General features: G+C 37.4%; 1 protein-coding gene across 6 annotated transcripts in view; it reads left to right on the forward strand.

Annotated features, from left to right (window-relative positions):
• Positions 1 to 25,306, forward strand: part of LOC122575103 (E3 ubiquitin-protein ligase Rnf220-like) — a 196,980-nt gene that overhangs the window by 161,566 nt on the left and 10,108 nt on the right. The window lies entirely within an intron of this gene.

Below are 25,306 nucleotides of genomic sequence, written 5' to 3' on the forward strand. Positions count from 1 at the left end.
GTGCGCATACACGGACAAATGAAAATCTGCCGTAACATTCCAACACCTTGTAAGAGAATGACACTCGGGGGATGAAAGCTTTGTGGACAGGTGCGATGTTCGCAGGTGCCGGAACGTAACACGACAAACGGATATCGTGGTACGTCCGCGCGCCTACCTTTGCCCTCTTTCTTCTTCTCTTGCCCTCTGTGCACGCTATTCAGGCGTAACGGAGAGTTTAATTAATATTCGCACAGTGGGTTGGCCCGTTTGATTAGCTCCACGTTGCGCGGCTTGATGGGTAGGCATGCATTCGCGTAGAACCTACATAGGCAGAAACTGTGTGACGGGGGTTGAAGAGAGAGGCAGGGGTTCTGCGTAGTGTGAGTTGGAGCGAGAATCTGGCCGAGAAGTAGGGGTAAGAGTTGGGTTATAGGGAACGGGAGAGAGAAAGCCAGACAACATTCCGAGAGACTACGTACCAACTGTAATATCACAATCATAACCAGACCCCTCGTCAGTCCGACCGTCCGTCCATTCGTCCGCCCGTCTGGCGTAACGTCCTCACGCTTCAGCGATATCAAAGAACTGGCCACCGCTCGTAACGTTTACGTTACGTTCGCGATGCGCTAACATGTCCTGTTTCTGGTCAGAATTTTGTCCTTCCCTGGGACACAAAATTCTTGCCGGTCATCGATCCCAGTCGAACAATTCCATCGAATATTTCGTTATAGCATGGACAAAGTGGAAAACGACAGACTGCTAATAAAATGCGATCTTGCATTCGTCGCTACGTGGTTCCTCAAATTTGATTTGCGAATTTTCAACGACTTATTCCGCTCTATATTCCGGCCACGTTAATCTTCCGCGTGTGCTGAGTTACGAATTATTTGAGCTACATCGACGTGGGTATTTTTTAACTATGCCAACTGCACATTTTCCCAATTGACGTAAAAGAAAAAGAAAGAATGGGAAGAAGAGCGAAATAGTCGTTCCTGTCGTTTAATTCGCTGTACACGTGTAATCAACGAGCGATAGAAAATTCCAGGACGTACAATGCTGCGCATACATAGGCATACATAGGATATTTTTAACTGTAAATAGTACTCGTTAAGGGTGTAATATACCGAGAAAGAACATTTCAAGAGAAATAAAAAGTTAGTTTATATTGTCAATTGCGTGCGTTGCCATTGGTGTGCGGCAGAAGTTGGAGAGGAAGCTATACGCGATCCAGTTTGGGATACTCACCTGGATTCCCACCTCTGTACATCGTTGACAATACCTGAAGTCGAGGCGTTATCTCGATAACGGTTTAAATTCACGAGAATAGTCTTATCTTCTTACAACGTGCATTTCTTCACTCTGATAGTATGTCGTCTTATCTGGCGAATACACTTGATTTAATTATTCGATACAGTACGCGTTATCCTGAATTGCATTCATCGCTATAACGCGATATCGTTGAAAATTGATAGCGGTAGCTCGTGATAATCTTGTCGTAAATGTCTTTCGATATATTTCAAGTTTGCTTAATTTCTGTCTGCTTTTTTCAGCGTGTTATTTCAACGAAATTAGTTATCTGAAAGAAGTAATTGAATTCGGATAAAAGCTCTGCCTCGTTTGATCTTACAATTGGATTTTTAAATGTTCTCAATTCGATAGAAAATATATCTGTGGGTATGCAGCAATGAAATTCGCTATAGAAGTATTTAACGGGGATAAATAAATATCGAGTATCGTGTTTCACGTCGTATTTTTAAGACCACGTGTTAAATATTACAATTCGATTGAGAAACTGAAAATAGAGAGCGATAGTACTGCGTTACGTTACCGAATATCGAAGTTAACTAAATTTCACAAACTTAAAACCGTCACGTTCGCTAAATTCTTTATAAACCGCGATTTTCAATCGTTGCTCAATTTCGCCTTAATTTCTTACTTAAATTACAACCTACATTTCGAATTATAAATAGAGCAACTGTCGCTAGAACGAGATCCAATGGAATTTTTAATTCGCCTATCGTTCGCGTATCGACGATAACGACACGTAGATTCGATGAAACACACCGATCGAAACCTGATCGAGGCAAGTTTTCCGCGTGAGTTCACGCGGTGGAAATAGCAGGCGATAAAATCGCATATCCTTTCACGGCAAAGGTGAAATCGGCAGAGGAGCCTGCAACGATACAAACGCGTAAAATACAACGGCCACTTAAATTCGAAAGACCGAGGAGGATGAAGAAAGAGGAAAAAGTAGGAGCAAAAGCAGGAGCAAGGGAGGACCTGGTGCGTGTTGCCCGATACTATAATAACGTAGAAGTCTACTTCATAAAGAATGTTCTCTTAAGCGGCCAACCTCGTTCATCCTGTCCCGCCTTGCTCTTCCTCTTTATCTTTATCTTCTTTATCTGGCAAAGTGGCCACCTTGCGGCAAAGAACAGCGGGTCAACCGCGGCAGCAGCGCCAGAGAGAAAAAGATACGGAGGAGCTTCTGTGGATTTACATTGGCAAATGTACGACTCATTTTGGGCCAGTAAATCTCTGGATTCTTCCTGTCGTCCCCTTCACCTTCCTTTTTTTATCTTCTCCCTCCTTTTCTATCTCTTTTCTTCTTTCTTATTGAATCGATTCGCTTGTCGTGCCATTCGTCGTAAAGTTTCACTGCTGGGGAAATTGATTTCGAACAATTTTTTCACATTGAAAATACCGTAGGGGAAAAGGAACGTTCACCCTAATTCGTCTTATCTCGTACTCGAATGTGTTTTAAGTTCAAGTTTACTCGTTCGCGTATAGAAAAACGAATTAACGTTGACGCGCTTGCACCGTAGATTAACAATCATCTGGTGTGCGTTGTATTTTACGTATTGTCACTAGACACATTTCATCTCATATTTTTATGTCACTAGATATATCTTTATATATTTTCATTCGTTCAATGGATCGTGTGTTTTATTCGGTAAATATCGCCCCGTGCAATTGTTATGATTGTTACGCGTTTACAATTAAAATGCAAGAAAATCAGAGGATCAGAAAGAGAAGGATAAATTTGACGAGGAAGAAGAGAGGAAGAATGCATAGATAAAAGGACGTTACTCGGTGATTAATTTTGTATTTCGAATCGCTGGATCAAAGAAGAAGAAACACAGCGCGAATACTCGACGATTGCAGGACGAATGTGACGAAGAGGAAGAGAATGCACCCGAGTGTAAGTTACTCGTTGTGATTAGTTTGATATATCTGGAATGAGATAGCGAAGGATAAAGAGGAAGATAATCGGCACGTTTCAGCTGCACGCGCGTAATATACGACCAACATCGATGAACGATCGATCGGAGCGTAACAGAGGGCAGATGAGGTAGAGAATGGCCGAGGAGGGAAAGGTGGCTGCCTCCTCGGACAGAAGTGGTTACACCGGCAAGAGAAAGATTACAAAGCGGTGTGCGCGAGTACCGAATTGAAATTGATAGCCGGTCGATCGTCGCTACCACGTGCGAACTGCGCCCGGCAGCGATCTCGCAAAAACGAACAAGCTGACAGCGTGAGCGTATAAGAGCGTAGAAAGGAAGAAGAAAAGGATGCCGCGGATGAAACGAGAGCGGTTACGGTTTAAGGTTGGGCAGCAGGCGTGAAGAAGCAGCGACGAAAATTGCAGTGTTGTATTATGCAGGACAACGCTTTTCCAATTACCACGGAACCAGTTATAAAGTCGAAGTGCGGGTAATCAGCCATCGATTGAGAAGATACGTCGATTAGCTGCGAACGTCGCATCTATTGCCTGATAATAATTATATTTCGCCTGATATATTTACAGCACACGCATACGTGTACGTACGGTAAATTGTGACAGTATTATGTCACAGTCGTCGAATATTTTTACATATGTGTTGTATTAGATGGTCGGAAAAGTTTCTTTCGTTTTACAAGGAAGTAATGGACGCACGACATTATTTTCTCGAATTACGCGCGGTCCATTTTGTTTTACCAAGATAAAAATCACAACGTTTGACAGGTCAGGTTTCGTATTTGTAAGAAGATTCATCGTTGTAAAAGACGTGTCTGTAAAGGAAAGACACTTTTCGACTTAATACAAAAGGTTTAGAAATTTCATTGGCGTCGTAACGAGACAGGACTATCGTATTTGTACGCGTTGGTGAAACTTGAAACAGATGTGAAGATAGAGGATGGAATATAGGAATTATACTTATGGCAGGCATATATTTCGACAAGTATCTCAACGGTCGATTATATCGATAAGCTGCAATATGCAGCGAGATTGTCTTTAGCGGTAATTGTACGTTTAAGACTACCGTTCGTAGTGTATATACTAATTTTTCACCGAGTATATGTTTGCAACGAATGCCTGCTTTTATATATATTGGATTAATTTGGAATTGTACAAATACAATCAACTAACCAAGGTAGTCGTGTCTCGTTACGACGCTAACGTAATGTGAGAAAGTTTCGCATCACGCACATGTTGCAATTCATAAAAATATTCCGCGTTAACACTTTGACTGCCACGCGGAAATCGCGTGTTTCGCTGAGGACGCCACGGGAGTATTTTTATTATTCGAAGCATATAATGGCAAAATAATAATAAATTCACCATGTAAGACGACATTCTTCCGCAATCGACCGTTTATCTCATTGGTGGTCACCGGTGACCACCGTGGCGCCTTGGTAACAGTCGATAGCGACGTGTTATAACGAGGCTTCGTTTATTTCGACAAACCATTCGCATTCGTTTGTTCGTCGCAGGCAAAACGTGCGGAATATATCGTTGAAACGTGCAGAAGATATTGGTAAACGGTATTTGCTCGTTCTACGTATAATAGCAAGGTATGTGCACGCTTCTAACTTCAATTATACGATTACAAAGCAGCATTTGCGATCATTTTCTAAGCTGTGTTTATAATAATATTCGTAGATTAGCCCTCAAAGATATGGATGCAGGTACGGTGCACCGTTAGATGTAAAATTTGTTCTAATTTCTTTTTTATCGATGTTCTAATAAAAATGTTTAATCGCTCCATGGGCACTTTTTATTTCAAAGTATCTTCTATTTATCGATTATGTTCAAAATGCAGAGGAGAAACCGTGGCGGTGGAAGTGTTAAGCGGTTGAAAATGTTCCTGGGTCACTGTGTATATAGCAGAAAACATTTTGAAATTTCATTAGCGCTGCAACGAGACACGGCCATCGCGATTACATCGATAAAATCTGAAACGATTCTGCCAATGTATATAAAAGTTACGACATGTTCATTGGAAGCGAAGATCGCCAAAGTATTTCAGCAGGTCGATTACTCGCCGTATTAATAATAAGCTTGTGTTCGCGATAAGCATCTTGTAACTTCCTTACACATTTCCCGATCAAATTTTACAAACGTAACGTCGTGTCGCGTTACGCCGTTAATGGAGTTTCATAATGTTCCATGTAACGCGTGCGATAGAAACAGAAGAGGCGTTTTCTAGTCTAGAAACTTTCAAATATACTTTGTTGAACCGGTGTAGCTGACTCGACGATCGAACGAATACCGAAACGCGTTCACCAACGACTTATGTTACAGCTGCGAACTTGCTTTTGTACATACGCGTACTGTATAGCCCGGATGCTGCAGCGTGCACATCTCGCCCGAAAACAACTCGTTCACCAACGTGCCAATATTCATAAACACGTCCGGCAGCCGGCAGTATCTTATTCACTGACTTCTATATAAGCATTTACGAGATAGGAAAAGATGGCAAAACGAAGAGACCAAAGAAAGAACGGTGGCACGTCTTTTTAAACTCGTGTGACCACACCCTGCCATTCTTGAACGCGACTGCTATTGCTTTTCGACTGTTCGTCGTGGACATCGTTCAAATAAATTTATTGACTTGAATGATATATAGATATACTAATTTAATGTTATTGTAGGGTATAGAAAATGAGGATTGAAAATAGAAAAGATTATGTTTCGCATTGATTTAAGAAATTAATTGTTACGGATTTCTTCCAATTGACATTTTTCTGCATATTTTTTAAGCCTTTTCTCTTGTCTCTGTCTGTCTGTCTGTTTTTTTCCACATATAGACGTAGAAATTGGCCGCAATTATAATTAACAATTAAATAAACAAAAACAAATACTGTTCGTAATTGAAACGATTACATAGAACAGTGGACGAGTACGAGTATCGTGAATTAATCAATAACAGTATCATATTTCATCATATAATACGGAGAGATTGGAAAATTGAAAATTCCTACTGAGCTGTAAAACTTAAAAGGTTAACAAGTTTTATCGTTATATGCAAATTGTTTAAATTTATAAATAGGTTTATTTTCAAATACATATACATCTACATATACATATATATATACCTATATATTAATTTCAAAAGGAAGCTTCAATTTCATCATCAAAAGCTGGTGTCCGTTGAAAAAGTTATATTTTGATTTCATTAAATAAAAATCACGTTTTATTCGAGCACAAAGGTAAAAAATATATCGAAGCAAATTCAACGATATCAAATATCATACGATTGTGTGAAAAAAATCGAGAAATGCCAAGTGCGTGTGCTGTTAATTTGAAATTAATTAACGAATTTATATGCACCACTCGACTCGCTTTCTTCGTCTAATTTTAATTACGTAATTGAACAGTTCGCAACGAAAACGGTCCCAGCGATCTTTGATCCTCGTTTTCTCTTAGAACGAAATATTCGTCGTGTTACGTACCGTTGGAAGATTTAGCGAGAATCGGTTTTATTAGAAAAACCGATCAATTATTTCTGTATCGTAACCGAATTACATGAAAATTATTCCCAAAATCGAACACGATCAAAAGAAAAGAAGAGAAAGAGACTTGCCATTATTGGGAATTATTAGTTCGCTAACTCGTTTCTGGTTAGTTGTTCCAATTACCGACGTTGCATCGTGTTCGATCTGAAACGCGATGCCAAGCAAAGAAACAAAAATATTAACGAAACAACGATACGCGAGGTCGGCCGACTAGTCGTCTAATTATTTCATCAATTCTAGTTTCCGTGCGATTTGGTTACAAATTGTCCCTCCGCCATCGTGTTTTATAATTACTGGAGATCTTTCGTCTATGCTGCTGTCTGTACCTTTTTCCGAGATGAAGCTAACTGTTAATTAAAATTCGAACCTGCGTATATTCGGAATATCGATGATCACGCGGTCGGTGGTGATCGATACGTGGAAATATTGGCTTGGCAACTAAATGATTGCGGATTTTCTCATTACTACCTATTGACAAAGCTGCCAACCCAATCTATGAGAAACTTCAAACTTGCTATGCGCTTTTCGGACAACTGTAACATGTTGCTCGGAGGAGGTTGTTGCAAAGAGGATGACATAAAAGTTGCGTGCGAAAATACCGACAACGTAGATCTCGACGACGTATTTGAAAATTCGCGAAGCGTATTAGGTCGTCCGAAAAGTTTCTTTCGTTTTACGAGCAAATAATTTATATTATTTTGACGAATTGTTTTTGTTAAGTCGAGATAGAAACAGACTTGGTTTCGCGCTTGTGTGAAGTTGCGTTGTTGTAAAAAGCACGAGAAAAACACTTTCCGGACGTTCTACTACGATGCATCCTTAAGAATTTAGACGATAGTTGAACCATTTCAGCTAGATAACTTGAAATCCTCAGGAAGAAATTATTTCCTAATATTTCACAAATTTATACGCGAATTGTTGCTAATTATTGAATGAATTATCGATAATTATTTATTCGTTCGTACGGAGCGCATATTCCTCTGATTTGATCCTGTCATATAGCGATAGAATTTTATTAATAACGTGGAAATACAAATCTCCAAAGACTGCAAATTTAAAAGAGAAGACGCTATAAGAGGAGAAAAGCGAAGATCTCTCTGTTCGATGACTATATTATCGGAGAAAAAAAGTAAATTACCAAGCTATCGACATCTGTTGTGGCGAGTAGAGGCAAGTGCTGTTAAACCACGAAGAGGACCACTTATATAAAGCGTAGCGATGATATATAAGGGATTTGTCTCCGTGGCAGCGTCATACGTCATGTCGCAAATATTAACTCTGATACAGGCCATTCATTCACTTAATTACAAACAGCCGTGATTTAAGGGATACCGTACGGCAGGGGGTCCAGGCACAGACCACGTTTCAGTAGGTGTCCGAGGTGTAGCTGATACGGTGTAGCTTTCTTTACGATCCCTCATTTACACAACAGGACCTGCAGCCACTTGGCCAAACTTATTCTCTTCTTCTCTCTCTCTCTCTCTTTCTCTTTCTCTTTCTCTTTCACGGGATCGTCTAAGGGCAAGGGCTTCACCTCGAAATCCCTACGAACCGTATCGATTTGTATGGCCGAATGCTGCAAGTATCGTTGTTATCAATGGTAATTGTGATTTGAGTTGTATAGGGTTTGAGAGAGACGGGCACAGTTGTCAGAGAGATGATTAATATCATAGATAGCGGATTCTTATGCAAATTCGTATTTTTACGCGGCTGAAGGAACGATACCTAAGCACACAGTTTGTTTCACTCGATGAATCTTACAACGACCATATGTTGGCTATTCTATACGATTTTCTCTATCGTATTTTATGCATTTTTGCTGTTCCAAAGGAAACAATAGGCTCGTTGTCGGTTCTTTTTCTACGACCAGTATTTTCTTTTTTTGGATTTTCTTTAGTTAGATTTAGTAGATGGGTAGATTAAAATTCGAAAAGTGATTGTTTAGAAGTTCTACTGGTAAGTCAATGATATCCAAAGTTTCATATCCAATGAATCCAAAGCATGGTTTTCGATTTTAATCGACCACGCCCCAACAAAGGAGATTGGACGTAGCGGCCGTCTGTTGGCTGTTGCGCGAGAAGTTCTTGGTTCCTTTTCTACGAGCAGAATGGATTTTCTCTAGTTAGATTTAGTAGATGAGTAGATTAAAATTAGAAAAGTGATTGTTTAGAAGTTCTGCTGGTAAGTGGATGAAAGTTTGATATCCAATGAATTCAAAGTATCGTTTTCGATTTTAATCGACCACGTCTCTGCAAAGGAGATTGAACGTAGCGGCGGTGTGTTGGCTGTGGCGCGAAAAGTCCGAAGCGAAAGACAGGAAGCAGGATGTAAGAAGAATAAGGAAAGAGCGAGAGGAGAAAGGAATGTCTATATGAAAGGTTAGAAGAGACGAACAGTTAGGGGAACGTGGACGCGGTGACGCGTGATTCTGCACATCGGCCAAAGGAAAGATTACCATCCGGCCGCTTTTTCCCAAAACTACGTACGTTCTTCACTTTGTCGCTCCCTTCTCTCGGCTTCTCCTGCCACGCTACAGGAAAACTCTTTGATATTAAGCGTGTGCGCGAAAATCCGAGGGGTCGCAAATCGTAAGATCCGCGCGGATACCGAGCAGCCGAATGAGCAAGGAAAACAGTGTTCTCCGGAACAGCAAGCAGCTCTCTTTCAAATAACCGCCGCCCCTCGTTCTACGTAGAAAAATCTGTCGAAGATCTGACGATGCTTGTACCTGTCTGTGCTTCCAACGACCACGACAAATTGCCATTAATCGCGATTCTATTTGCGAATTACCAGCTCTAACAATTTTTCAGCACAAGTTTGTGCGGACTTTTTTAACGCTAACTTTTATTTCGCAGTTTTCAAGCTTTTATATCGGATAATAGATCGAAGAAATATTGAGAATCGAAAAGTTTGATGAAACCATCGAATTACTCGTTTGTCGACATTTATCTTCTTTGCTGGTTGCAGGATAACTTTACGCGATATTAACGAGCAATTTTCTGAATAAGAAAGTGAGTAGAAAATTTATGTTCGTGTGGAAGTTGTGTATATGCTTTTTCATTGGATTTAAATATACTTTATCGAATTGCTTTTTATATTTTTCTTTACGAAGCTTTAGATTAATGAAACGAATGTATACGTCTTAAAAGCTCGAGGGACAGATGACGGAAGTTGAAGAATTTGAAAGACACACATGTACAATATGTACATATACGATTGCCTCGTGTACAAATGGCAAAGTGACGATGTTTTTATTTTTTTTATCAGCAGCGAGACTCGCGTTGGAGGCTGTAAAAGCGAATTAGAAGACCCTCGGCTTTTCTCGCGGAACACGTCTCCTTCGCGCGTATTCCTTCAATTTATGCGCGTATCTTGCTTGAAAACATGTGTCACGCGAGAACGGAATACTTCTTTACGACGAAGCATCAGAGAAACTAAATTTCACAGAGTCGACAAGGGGCCAGTTTTCGAATTACGACATAAAACCTTTTCAGCGTCAGACAGAAAAACGTTTACTGTTTAAACAATGTCTCGTTATATCGATCAATGCCACAGAGAATAATATTCCCATTTGGTATACACAAGACGTGATAACTTCATTTCCATTAATTCTACCATCTCAGTAAAAGTCTGCCATCACAAATTAATTCTTTAATATCAAAAGCATTTTTCAGCTCGATACGAATGGAAGATAAACGTACGGTACAAATATGAAATATATTGTGTTGGAAACTAAGTGACTGCGGATTTTGTCATTGGGTGACAATGCTAAAATCCGCAATCACTTAGTTGCCAGCACAATATATTTCATATTTGCCAAGTGAAATATTCCACAAATTAATTCCTTAACATCAAAATCATTTTTTAGCTCCATGCAGATGGAAGATAAACGTAGGGTACAAATATCAAATATATTGTATTGGAAACTAAGTGATTGCGGACTTTGTCATTGCCACCCAATGGCAAAATCCGCAGTCACTTAGTTTCTAACACAATATATTTCATATTTGTCAAGTGAAATGTTCTACAAATTAATTCTTTAATATTAAAAGCACTTTTTAACTCCATACAAATGGAATATAAACGTACGGTACAAATATGAAATACATTGTGTTGGAAACTAAGTGACTGCGGACTTTGTCATTGCTACCTAATGACACAATATATTTCATATTTGTCAAGTAAAATGTTCTACAAATTAATTCTTTAACATTAGAATCATTTTTTAACTCGATACGAATGGAGGACAAACGTACGATACAAATATCAAATGTATTGTGCTGGAAAGCAATGCAAGCTAATGTATCCTCCATCTAAATAAATTCCAATTAGATAAAATAATTACAAAGCGTGTACGTTGCAGCTTAAGAGTTTGGTATCAATTGTACTTAGCCTGTGCATTCTGCAGAGATTTATATTTTTATGAAATTATTATTAATGGAAAATAATATTCCAGCGAAACAGGTATCTATTCAAATGGATTTAAATTTATTTGTAAAATTCGCTATAAAATTGAAACCTATTTAAATAGATATTCATTTTACTTAAATATTATCTTGCTTTAATATTGGCTTGGTAACTTGTCATTGCCACCTAATGACAGAATCAATAGAACGATCAAAACAATAGAACAAACAATGGAATTTTTTAAATATTTCATTTAAAGTCCTATCGATTGCCACGATCATCACCAATTATTTTTATATTCTTATATTCAATTTATTGTTTTATTCAATTCCGTTTAATATGTCTACGATCGTGTGGCTGATCGATAATCTCACATTGCAAATGTCATATACTAAACACATGGTTTATTTCTCGGTACGTACGTACGTGCCAGTCGAGTGTGTCCTGATCTTATCCTTTGTGTTATTACGGTTTGTTCTGTACGCTTGAACTTTTCGCTTGTCTTCAAACCATAGAAACCAGACGCTGATACATGCAGCGAGATTATATCGTAATTTTGTCATAATACGTTCCAATGTATTTTACGATGTCGTATAGCTTGTTGCATATTTAGAGAAGTTGATTTGCTTCATAATAAATATTTCAGATAGTACAAAAGCACATAATCTCGATCACGAAACTTTATCCTTTTTCAATTGGTTTTCAATCAACGCGACATACTATGTGTTTTCTAATAAATTTCTCGAGTGTTGAAGCCGCGTAATCACTTTTGAATCTCGTTCTATATTATACAAAACTTAATTTGATCGCCAGATTGTTCTCATATCGTTACTCGATCGATATTGTCCTACTTGCGTAATATTCACCAATTTATCAGAGTTAAACGATGCACCATAAGTTCGCCCGTTATGGATATAAGGGTTCGCCGAGGTTCTCGATTGCTCTGCATGCACGAGCTTTCATAAGTACAGACTTCCTGAAAGGGTCTGGTCCAAGGACAAGCTCCCTTTCATGCATACCGAATTTTCCTTATCTCGTGCGCGCTACTTTACGAGAGAAATGGAAAAGCCTGGCTGTTAGCTCGGCAGACCTTCCTTCTCAAATTTCTTCCTGATCCCTTGGGTTAAACGTTCAGGTTAAACATCGGATTTCCTTACCAATCGATCTTCCCAACAGATACATTTTGGAATTCGTTTAACGATATTTCCGACGATTATGCGCTTATAAGATTATAACCATAATCTAATATTTACGTAATGGTTTAATAAACAAATTTACGTAATCGTTTAATCAGACCATTCCATAAATAATGTCCGCTTTGTTTTTGTTGAGGTTGATGTTGACTGATTGAAGAACGAGTGGATGAATTTGTAATGGAAAAATATATTGAAACAGATATAAGTACAGGCATAGTGTATGAGGTGAAAATTATGTAAATTGTTATCATTATTTATTCATTTAATATATGATATTGTTCGGGTTGATTAATAGAGCAATGAGTGGATGAATTTGTAATGGAAAAATATATTGAAACAAGTATAGGTATAAATATAAGCACAGCTATAGTGTGAGGTGAAAATCAGGTAAATTGTTATCATTATTTATTCATTTAATATATGATATTGTTCAGGTTGACTGATTGAGTAATGGGTGGATGAATTTGTAATAGAAAAATATATTGAAACAAGTATAAGTACAGGCATAGTGTATGAGGTGAAAATTATGTAAATTGTTATCATTATTTATTCATTTAATATATGATATTGTTCAGGTTGACTGATTNGAGGAATGGGTGGATGAATTTGTAATAGAAAAATATATTGAAACAAGTATATGTATAGGCATAGTGTATCAGATGAAAATCAAATAAATTGTTATCATTATTTATTCTTTTAATATATGATATTGTTCAGGTTGACTGATAGAGGAATGTGTGGATGAATTTGTAATAGAAAAATATATTGAAACAAGTATAAGTACAGGCATAGTGTATGAGGTGAAAATTATGTAAATTGTTATCATTATTTATTCATTTAATATATGACATTGTTCAGGTTGATTGATAGAGGAATGTGTGGATGAATTTGTAATAGAAAAATATATTGAAATAATTAAAGGTATAAATATAAGTATAATGTATAAGTTTATGCTGATTCAGATCCTCACTCTCTTAGTGTTACAATGCAATGGAATGAAGGGAGCACGTTCACATAATTATAGTAAAAGGGCATTACCAAAAAAGTTAAGCTTATAGCTTTAGCTAGAGACTATAAGGAACATAAATAGAAATCTGTTTATTAATTTCTTTAATATACCTATACCTTGCAACCCAAAACATAAAGTATATTCAAGGGTACAATAATATGCACCTCTCCTTATTTAGAATATTTCTGTGTAACAGCAGTGTCCAGGTCACGGATATACATAAATAAAAATGTAGAATTTTTCTTGAAGTAGTTAGTTCAACAGTTTTACCTATACTTTGCAGTATAAATTTCTAAAATAAAGTGAAACATGTTTATCGAGATTTGTGAGCAATTAGAATGATTGCAAACGGCATTAGAAACGATCGATACCGACGAATTGGAAAGGAATTTTCTTCCTTTGTGACACTGATTTGCTTCGCATAATATTTCGAATATTCGAAACATTAATTATAACAATATTTTGATGAAAAATTTCCCCTTTATATTTTCCGAAGGGAAACTTTTTCCCTCCTTATTTGTAATTCCACGGACAGATTATCTGTCTGACACTTATCTGTTTCGATCATTAATATTAAAATCTACAAGTGTCACAAACGCTCCCATCTTATCCTTCCACCAATAAGAAAAATTAAAAAGTCCTTCAAAGAAATTCCAGTATACGATAAATATTCGATAAAACTATGCAAAATATGAAAAAAGCACACACGTACGCGAATCTCAACTCGCAAGTTCACAGTATATCTGATATACAGTGATCTGTACAAGTATTTGGTCCAATAAAAAAAACCTAGAAAACTTGTATTTTTTGATATTACTAATTACAAGTAATCACACGTGTGTAGATGTTAATTTCTGTCATTATCGTGCCTTTGCTCGATCACCATTAGCCAGCGTACACAGCAATTTACTGCCCGTATTAACGTGTCGCGGTATTCATAAAGCAAACTAAGAAACAGCTGTAAATAATCGACACGTTGTTGCACTTTCTGCTTCGAATCTGTCTGTGACTCGTTGCGTTTGCCTGCTCCGTATCTTCGATTTACGTCCGGTCTGATCGGTATTGAGATAATTAAGCGGTCGATTAAGATCGAGATGATCGGTACGACAGGTGTGCTCTCGTGCAGCGTAGAACGAAAAGGCGTTAATAATGATCGAGTTGGCGCGATCGCCATTCTTACTACTTCGCGTATGTACTGCGATCCCATTACTTTCTTACGAGACCAGCCAACCAGCTATTTTAATATTTCACTGACCAAATGAACATCGCCGCACTCTTTCGCTGTTTCGTTCTTCTTGTACGTTCCATTCATTCGCGTGTTGCCCTTGTCTTCGCTTCCAGTCGATATAAATACATCGATGATAATTATTGCTACCCTTCGTATAGAAATATTCTTAGTCAATCTTATGTTTTATTGCGCGATCAAATCGCTCGTGAGGTTTACGATGGGTCGTTGCAGATGTGTTCGCGGAGAAATTATGCTATAAATTAGGAATTCGTAAGGAAGGCAATACGTTCGCGCAAAATACTATCGGCGAATGGTTTCCTTCGTGAAAAATGTGTAGGAAGCATCGGTTGCGAAACTTCGGATCACGGCAGATATCTTGATTTATTTATTAATTTGCCGGAATTTATATAATACGGTCACACTCTAACGACTGCACTGTGGCTGTGTCGTATGCAAATTCCTGTTTTTATGAACAATTCGACGAATAGAATCGTAAGCAGAGATTTGTTTCGCCTATTAAATATCATAGCCAGAGTAGGGAACTTCGAAGATACCAAAATCCGCAGAACGAACATGATACGGAAATATATAAAATAGGGGAAGAAACGTACCTGTTACGATATTTGGAAAAGCAATTGCCTATTTAAGTTCCAGTTTTTTTTTTTAATTATACGGATGAAAATATGAATTTGCATAAATATCCGCGGTACAATTATAACGAATATTCTGCTATGGATATTTTGTATACTTTTGCGTACTATATATCTGCCGTGCATTTTGCACGTTCGGGTTTAATATAATTTTTATTTTAGTATAAAATTCTTCGTAATTCTGTTTCATGGAACTCTGCTGTTGAGATTCAATTAGTGCATTCCTTCTTGTATTTAACACATCGCCGTTATACGAATATTTTCGACACACCCTGTATCTCTGAGAAGTTAAGGAGACGAAACATAGAAAGGCCTTGCTTAAATTAACAAATTTTATTGGCAAACATCGCGATACTTTCCTCGTGGGCTGCTAATACGGCCAGCGCTGATTGGCGCTGACTTGCCGCTTAAAAGAAACCAGTTCTTAAACATGTCGAGTCGGATCATTCGCAAACGATCATGCATCTTTTCCTGCCTCGTCGTCGGACGTGAATTTTAAACAGCGTTGTTACCGTACGCGACAGAACAAATCTTTAACAAGCTCAGTCGCCAACGTTTATAGTCCTGATGGCCGAATGTGACCATTTCCTTTTCTCTTTCTTTCTTTTCTTATTTTTTCTTTCTTCTTCTTTAAGGAAATTTTGTCCGCCGATGACTGTCAGACTTAAATAGGCAGCTGCATGCGACACTTTACGCGTTACGAACGTAGCAAATTTTACGTTATCAAATGTTGCAAATTTTCCGTTGAATCGCAACAGCGATGATATCAGATTATATCGGTCAATTTATCGACGAATTTATTTCCAAATTAGAACAAATTTAAGATAATAAATTTCACCCTGCCGTATTCAATTCCCCGTGAAACGTTTCACAGTCTTTTCATGCTTACTATCTGCTATCGTACATTATTTCCATCTTCATCGTAGATAGAATATTTACACAATTTCCTATTTATTTAAACGTAACTGAAGAAATGGAGATCCAAGGAAACTTATACTTCTCATGAAACAGTAAGATTGTGTCTGTATATTAATTAAAAAAAAAAAAAGAAACACTTAGTTTTTTGAATTTTTCTGCCTGTACTCTCGTTACGTAAAACCTAGCCAACTGATTCCGATGGAATTTTCTTCGCTGTACAGCTTAGTGTCCGGCAAAGAAAATAGGATACGTCTCGTCTCGATCCGTTTTGTAGAAGCTGACACATAGTCTGACATGTGAGTTGTATGCGTTGCCATACTTGGTAGAGCTCGATAAACGATGATTATCGTCGTGTTTGTTCTGAAATCGGACCTTTTTATAATTTACAATATTTTCTAATACGGCGAACACGCACACTGTTATCGTAAGAAGAATGTGTAAGTACCCGGTTCGTAAAAACTGATCTGCCTAAAAATTGTTCCGTAGATTAGTAGCCTTGGCGAAGGATGCCGCTGGCAAGAGATAGCAAGGAATAAATAAGAAAATAAATTGCAAAAGTTAGATAGTCACCGCGGCATTACTGCATAACGTTCCACTTTTAAGGACGACTCTCACAGTGTATCGAGTCTCTGATGGCGGTATCCTGCGGTGTACATTTAGCTTTTTCCTTAGCGAGGCGAGTTTACCTAAGACGACAGGTTGCGATCATACAAAACCAGCGATATTAAAACTGTGTAGAGCAACGATGCCCAGCTCGTAGAACGATGTAACGGAGATTCAAGGGAAATCTGGAGATCTTAAGAAATCATAAATATTTAATTAACAATTTCGATTTATGTACCGGCTGCGTATACGAACAGGTAGAAGAACAAGTAGCCAAAGATTTTATAACTTTCAGTAGATTCCTTGTGTATCGGTTTCTTCTTAGTCTTCTATCAGTTCATATGACTTTCTTATTTTTCCATATAAACAGAGAATTTATTCAAATAGACATTTTAGCTGTTATTCGATTGGCAACTAAGTGATTGCGGACCTTTTCATTATGTGGCAATGATAAAATCCGCAATCACTTAGTTTCCAGCACAATATATTTCATATTTGTACCCTACGTTTATCTTCCATTTGTATGGAACTAAAAAGTGCTTTTGATATTAAAGAATTAATTTGTAGAACATTTCATTTGACAAATATGACATATATTGTGTTGGCAACTAAGTGATTGCGGATTTTAGCATTGCCACCTAATGACAAAATCCGCAATCACTTAGTTTCCAACACAATATATTTGATATTTGTATCGCACGTTTATCTTCCATTTGTATGGAGCTAAAAAGTGCTTTTAATATTACAGAATGAATTTGTAGAACATTTCACTTGACAAATACAAAATATGTTGTGTTGGAAACTAAGTGATTGCGGATTTTGCCATTGGGTGGCAATGACAAAGTCCGCAATCACTTAGTTTCCAATACAATATATTTCATATTTGTACCCTACGTTTATCTTCCATTTGTATGGAGCTAAAAAGTGCTTTTGATATTAAAGAATTAATTTGTAGAACATTTCATTTAACAAATATGAAATATATTGTGTTGGCAACTAAGTGATTGCGGATTTTAGCATTGCCACCTAATGACAAAATCCGCAATCACTTAGTTTCCAGCACAATATATTTCATATTTGTGCCGTACGTTTATCTTCCATTCGTATCGAGCTGAAAAATGCTTTTGATATTACAGAATTAATTTGTAGAATATTTCACTTGATCGCTGATTTTGTTATTAGGTGGCAATCACTTAGTTTCCAGTACAATATATTTCATATTTGTACCGTACGTTTATCTTCCATTTGTATGGAGCTAAAAAGTGCTTTTGATATTACAGAATTAATTTGTAGAACATTTCACTTGACAAATACGAAATATATTGTGTTGGAAACTAAGTGATTGCGCACTTTGTCATTGCCACCTAATGGCAGAATCCGCAATCACTTAGTTGCCAAGCCAGTATTATCCGATTCTTCGTGCGCCGTGAAAGAAGATTTATTAATTGGAAGCATAAAAATGAAATTTTTATTACATTTCCAACGTGTATACGTAGAAATATTTTTAAACTTAAATCACGACAGAGGTTGCTCGCTTTAATCGAGGCACATAAACGAAATTCCTTTAACAGATAATTGATGCCCCGATGAAATCAACGGTCGGAGGAATTGTCAAGCAAATCTGTTGGCGAGAATGCAAAGAATTTTCGTAAAAATTCCGTTTTCGTAAGAATGACGCGCGCCTCGCTGAAAGAAAACGAAGGCACGAAACAGATTAGCGAAAGAGCATATTGCAGAAGTAAAGGACGATGATCGTGGCGACGTGTCCAGGGGCAGTAACCCAGCCCATCGAGACAACAGTTGCGGTTAAATGCCTGAGGGATTCGGTGATGGTGACGCCGCGGCACGAAACCACCGACAACCCTTTCTGGCCAACGAGCTATACCGTACGGTACGTTTCACCGCATTCACCGCTGACTTAAAGTTCGAATATTTTTTCAACTCGGGTATCACGTACATACGTGCAATTTATTTTTGTTATTCGAACAATTGTTATCGAGTTACGATCACACCGATGTCAGAGAACACTTCAACCCGGCTTTCCTCTTCGGACTACGCGTTTTGTCAAATTCCGATAATGTTAAACAGAGTTCGATCAATCAAATGATAAGACGTTTTTAAATAGTTTAAGAAGCTGTTGAGTAATTTTTATTTCTTATTTATATTTATAAATATTCATCGCGAAGAAGCGTATCGTCGCGTATATTAGCAAAGTTTTACAATTGAGATAATATTATTAAAGTAATCTTTTCGTTTCTTCCGTATTTCTGTTAAAACGTTCCTCTGCTTAGAAAGATTAGGGCAACGAGTGGCGATAAAAAAGCTATTGCACGATATTCTGGAAACTCTCGGGAGCATTCAGGAATTTTGGGGAATTTTTCGAGACACAGAAATCTAAGAAATCTGCGATGAACGAACAACGTCGGTAGAGATAAGTTTGCAAATGGAGGATTAAACGAAACATTAAATGCAACGCACATATTGACTTATTTATTTTTTGTTCAATTGTCTGTAAATTTCTGAATCATCTACGCGAGAAAATAACCATCGTAACAATTTTAGATTAAAATACATAGTCTTAGCTTCTCTAGATAACGATCTACAGTGAGATCCGTTATAACGAGACGTGATAAAGTACAAGCGTACCGAGCGAAAATCCAAAGTCGATTTTCTCGAAAACAAAGCCTCAAACGAAAAATTTTTATTCTATATTTTCGATTTCTTTTTTCGCGTAGAATCACCCCCTTTCCGCTTGTACCACCAGTTACCAACCACCCTGTATATTGGATCGGCAACCAAGCGATTGCTTATTTACCAATTCAATACATGTAGTCCTCTGCTTAAAGTAGTTAGCGTTATACTTCTGAAAGTTAGAAATTTTGCTGAATTTTTCACACAGGTTTATACCGCAGATAAGACGAGTGTCTACTTAAATCACATTTACTTTCATCTGTTAAGCCTTTTTGCGTCAATCCTTTCGATGATACGAATGCGTATACATCGTCAGACCAAACACTGTACAACACTATACAAATAGAAACGTAGCGACGAGCATATAAATAAATGGTAACTTAACAAATTAAGCAAGCTAGAACTATTTCATAAAATTTGATAAAATCTATATTTGTAGCATCTAAAAATACCAAAAATACATCTCTCGATCTTACATTTCAGAAGGAGAATAATTTTCAAGAAAAAATCCTTATGGAAACTCGGATGTTCGATTGTTTTCGTTACGTTAAGTCTAATAGAAGTTGTACGAAAGCAAGTTAGAAAGAAAAAGGCAGAGGGTGACTGGCATGGAGAGTTAAAAGGGGGGAAGAGAGAGACAGAGACTCAGTTATTTAATTAAAACCGGATTATACGTGGTAGGTAGGGGCCTATCCTACATCTGTAACCACCAACCTGGCACCATCGATATATACTAATTGCTCTATCCGGATTAAATGGCCGTAAATACTGCACGAGCTCCCAGCTAATTACCTGCAGCTTGTATTTCATCGACATAGGAGCCGGGCATCCTTCTTTCTTGAATCTTTCATGAACGCCCTGCTTCAAATACGTTTGCGAAATCGTATAAGATATGTGCGAATACGCAATACAGTCAGCTGAAAAATAGTAACCTGTTTAATAAATACATCGGAAACGTTGTGATATTAATTTATCGGAATAACCGATCCGATGTTGCGTGGAGAAAACGAGAAGAAAGTAGGAGAATGAGAAAGTATGAATACGTGTCGATGATTAATTTGTTTGTCCGCTGGGTTTTAACGAACAAAACGTGACATTTTCTTTTTTCATCTTATTCCTTTCTCGAAGAAAGAGTACTTGTACGAATAAATGTAATATTCGTACTCTCGTTGAAACTTATGTACGCACGCGTGTAGATAAATGTTCACCTAACATTTTATTCGTTTCGCGCTTCTTCGGTCTGGTTTTGTGTTTTTCAAACGCTTAATTTATAGGGTGCGTTTCTCCTCGCCTACTTCCTTTCGACTTTTTCATCCTGGTCTTGTTCGACTTTTATACGTCTTTTTATATGTTACGTAAAACACTTTTACTCGTATGCTTGTTCGTAAATTCAATTAATTATACTATGGAAAGTTTTATTTCCCTTTCGTGTAATAAAAAGTTGTATTGCCATCTTTCACCCAGGGTAGAGAATTTACAGATAAATTTCTTCCACTCTGAAACGCCATAAATATTTCTCCGCTTGTGTTAAAAGTAAAAATGCAATTATGTATTAGGTCGTCGGAAAATTTTCTTTCGTTTTATAAGGAAATAATTGACACACAGTTTCCGTTTTATATTATTTTATCGAATTACGCGCGGTTCATTTTGTTTTACCAAGATAAAAATCACAACGTTTGACAGGTCAGGTTTCGTGTTTGTAAGAAGATTCAACGTTGTAAAAGACGTGTCTGTAAAGGAAAGACACTTTTCGACTTAATACAAAAGGTTTAGAAATTTCATTGGCGTCGTAACGAGACAGGACTATCGTATTTGTACGCGTTGGTGAAACTTGAAACAGCTGTGAAGATAGAGGATGGAATATAGGAATTATACTTATGGCAGGCGTATATTTCGCCAAGTATCTCAACGGTCGGTTATATCGATAAGCTGCAATATGCAGCGAGATTGTCTTTAGCGGTAATTGTACGTTTAAGACTACCGTTCGTAGTGTATATACTAATTTTTCACCGAGTATATGTTTGCAACGAATGCCTGCTTTTATATATATTGGATTAATTTGGAATTGTACAAATACGATCAACTAACCAAGGTAGTCGTGTCTCGTTACGACGTTAACGTAATGTGAGAAAGTTTCGTATCACGCACATGTTGCAATTCATAAAAATATTCCGCGTTAACACTTTGACCGCCACGCGGAAATCGCGTGTTTCGCTGAGGACGCCACGGGAGTATTTTTATTATTCGAAGCATATAATGGCAAAATAATAATAAATTCACCATGTAAGACGACATTCTTCCGCAATCGACCGTTTATCTCACTGGTGGTCACCGGTGACCACCGTGGCGCCTTGGTAACAGTCGATAGCGACGTGTTACAACGAGGCTTCGTTTATTTCGACAAACCATTCGCATTCGTTATTTCGTCGCAGGCAAAACGTGCGGAATATATCGTTGAAACGTGTAGAAGATATTGGTAAACGGTATTTGCTCGTTCTATGTATAATAGCAAGGTATGTGCACGCTTCTAACTTCAATTATACGATTACAAAGCAGCATTTGCCATCATTTTCTAAGCTGTGTTTATAATAATATTCGTAGATTAGCCCTCAAAGATATGGATGCAAACACGGTGCACCGTTAGATGTAAAATTTGTTCTAATTTCTTTTTTATCGATGTTCTAATAAAAATGTTTAATCGCTCAATGGGACATTTTTTATTTCAAAGTATCTTCTTTTCACTGAGTACATGTTTGCAATGAATGCCTGCTATCTTTTATACATATAGACATCATATCTATCAATCACTTTTATATTTGTATTTTCTCCTAAAATTTATATAACGTTAAATAAATATATTTTTATTGTTACATATATATGAAGAATAGAAGTAGTCGTACCACAGGTAGAGCAAATAACAAGTGGTTTTATTCAGGATTTTTTCGGTAGATTCTCCCTTTAATAACGCGATACCCTTACAGTGTAGAGTGAGAAGAATCTTTTCATTCCGCTCTCCTAGGCATCCGACTCTTTTAATTAAAGATACGCTACCACTCTATCTTCCGTAGTCGTTTTAAAGTGTAAATGATAGCGCGGTTATGGTCAGAGTCGCGGGAGATAGCTTCGCGCAACGACGAAGGGAGTAGCATCGTCGTTTTATCGAAACGAGGGTCAAAGAGCAGCGAAAGCAGTTACGAAAGGGCAGAAACGCTGGAAAGTAAGTAAAAGAAAGGAAATGAACGAAAGAAGTCAGGAAGTGAAGCAATTCTGATTTTCCTTAAAAAAAAAAAAAAAAATTTGCAAAATTTATATTGCGATAACGATTTCCTATTTGCACGTAGTTTGATTAAATGCTTTCGTTATTTAAATTTCTTACGTTTGCATAAAAATTTCCAAGCAGATTCGATAAAATTTCAATTTTAAATTCTCTTCGCTCTGTCGCAAGTCCATCGATTTATTTCTAACCTGCGGTATTTTATATTTAGTACTATATCTTCCATTTTAATCATTGTTTAAACAAATGATATATCTGTGTCATTATACATTACATATAGCATATTAGTTAGGGTTTATTGTTTAATACTTATGGCTATTACATCACTAGTATCTGGATATGGTATTTTCAACGTCTATTGAAATGTTCCACTTTCGATTCAAGTGAAATATTCTACAAATTAATTCTTTGATATCAAAAGCATTTTTTGTGTTGAAAACTAAGTAATTGCGGATTTTGTCATTGCCACCTAATGACATAATCTAAAATTTCATATTTGTCAAGTGAAATACTCTACAAATTATTTCCTTAATATTAAAAACATTTCTAGCTCGATAAGAATGGAAGATAAACGTACGATACAAATACGAAATATACTGTGTTGGAAACTAAGTGATTGCGGATTTTGCCATTGCCACCTAATGACAAAATCCGCAATCACTTAGTTGCCAACCCAGTAGTTTCGTTGTGCTGAAGTACATCGTCATGAGTGAGAAGATCGAAAAGTGTACAAACTATATGAACATTTAAGTTGCAATTTAAAGGACGATATGGACGATATTATAAAACATTAAAATTTATAATTTGTAATTTATGCGAACGTAAAAGGGAAAAAGTAGGAGGTGGTGCTTAAGAAAATGAACATCTTAGATGAAGGATAAAAACATTGAGAAGGTCCTTGCGGTTTAGCCATCGCGTTTCCCCCTTCTTTCCTTTCTTTTTTTTCCCCCTTTCATCCGAGACCCTTGCACGCGAAAATGGCACTGCCTCCGTTAATTATGTCAGCAGATGGAACTCTGTAAATGGAAATCGCATCCCTTGACGATTTTCCAGGGTTTTGATGATAACATCGATAAGACTATACGAGCGAAGGAACGAGTTCTTACGCCACCTGAAGTAGCCTTGCAATTCCAAAGATTGCGAAAGGACGAGTTCCAGACGAGTGCCATTCTATCGAATCGTTTATCAATTTATATCGTCAAATTTTTCAAAACTAGACGTAACTTTCGAGAAAATTGCTGGAAAATACCAACTTTACCTCCCATTTTCAATAGCATGGAATTTTATTGCTTCACTTTAACGTTTCTCTTCGATCTTCTAAAGCTTAGAACACGAAGATTCAGGTTACTTATTTCTTGGAAAAGGAGCTTGGATTTTTTAATCGCCACAGTTCAAACGAATATTCAAACATTTTAAATTCAACAAGTACACCATCGTTGTATATTACTCCACAAACGATAGTCGGATAATTTCCGAACAAGCGAATTATCATCAACGTCACTCGCGAACACTCAATCAAATAATCCAAAGGAAATAAAAATTCACATAATAAGATTCGAAACTGATCCCCAAGATCTTCGCTGTTCGCGTACGATTAATATGAAATAAACTGTACGTTGAGAAACAGACACGCGATAAAAGTGCGAGAAATTGACCGGTTCTCTCTGATTCTTCGCTCGTCTAGAGAGAGCAGGCGCTGGAAATATCAATCTAAATAATAAGCAGTAAACCGATGAGATTTCCAGGCCAATATCCTATCGGCAGGGTTGCGCAATAATCGAACGCGAACTGTCGTTGTATTATGAAATGCTGGAACGAGGAAACGCACTCGCCGGTATTTTGCATCGCGATTATTTCCAATCGGAGCCATCCGCAATGCCTATAAAGGAAACAGAAGGTGTCTGTTTCAATAAAGAACGGAATATCGAGTACACGGGGTATTCCGGGGCGCGGACATAAATTTCCCAGTCTACCTAATTGAAAGGGGAAAAGAAAACTGAGACGAGAAGAAAGTTTGCGACTTGGAGCAACGAGGAGGAAGGGAGGTGAAAACGGGAAAAGAGATGAATAGAATCGGTTTGTAAGAGAGAAAAGAGGAAAGACACGAGGGAAGAGAACCGCTTCGGGATATGTTAAACGGCTCGAGAATAGCCGGTTGCCGTTCTCCAAATAAACGACGCCAGAAGCGGTGAGGGCACACGGTAGCTTTTCGAAACAAGATTCTTCGTGTCGATGTAACTTACGATTCTCACGGCTGTTCAGCCAAATCCCTACTAACTTACTTCCACCCACGAGTCGCGTCATTTAGGCTACTGCCCCAAAGTATCTGAATATCTGCTTATTTTTGTGAACGTACGTTTTAATTACAAGATTAGTCGGTCTATGTTTGTTTGAAAAATTAGAGTATTTTATTAAATATATTTAATTGAACGTTCGTAGAACTGGCACGTGTATTATTGGACGTATGCTACTTGGTCTTGCGGTATTCGTAGTGTAATGCGTAGCGCAGGTGTGACGCTTGGCAATTGTAAATTTCAATAGCAACTGGGAATACAGTTTTAGTCTGGT

This window comes from Bombus pyrosoma, linkage group LG14 (assembly GCF_014825855.1).
Source record: "Bombus pyrosoma isolate SC7728 linkage group LG14, ASM1482585v1, whole genome shotgun sequence".
NCBI lineage: Eukaryota > Metazoa > Arthropoda > Insecta > Hymenoptera > Apidae > Bombus > Bombus pyrosoma.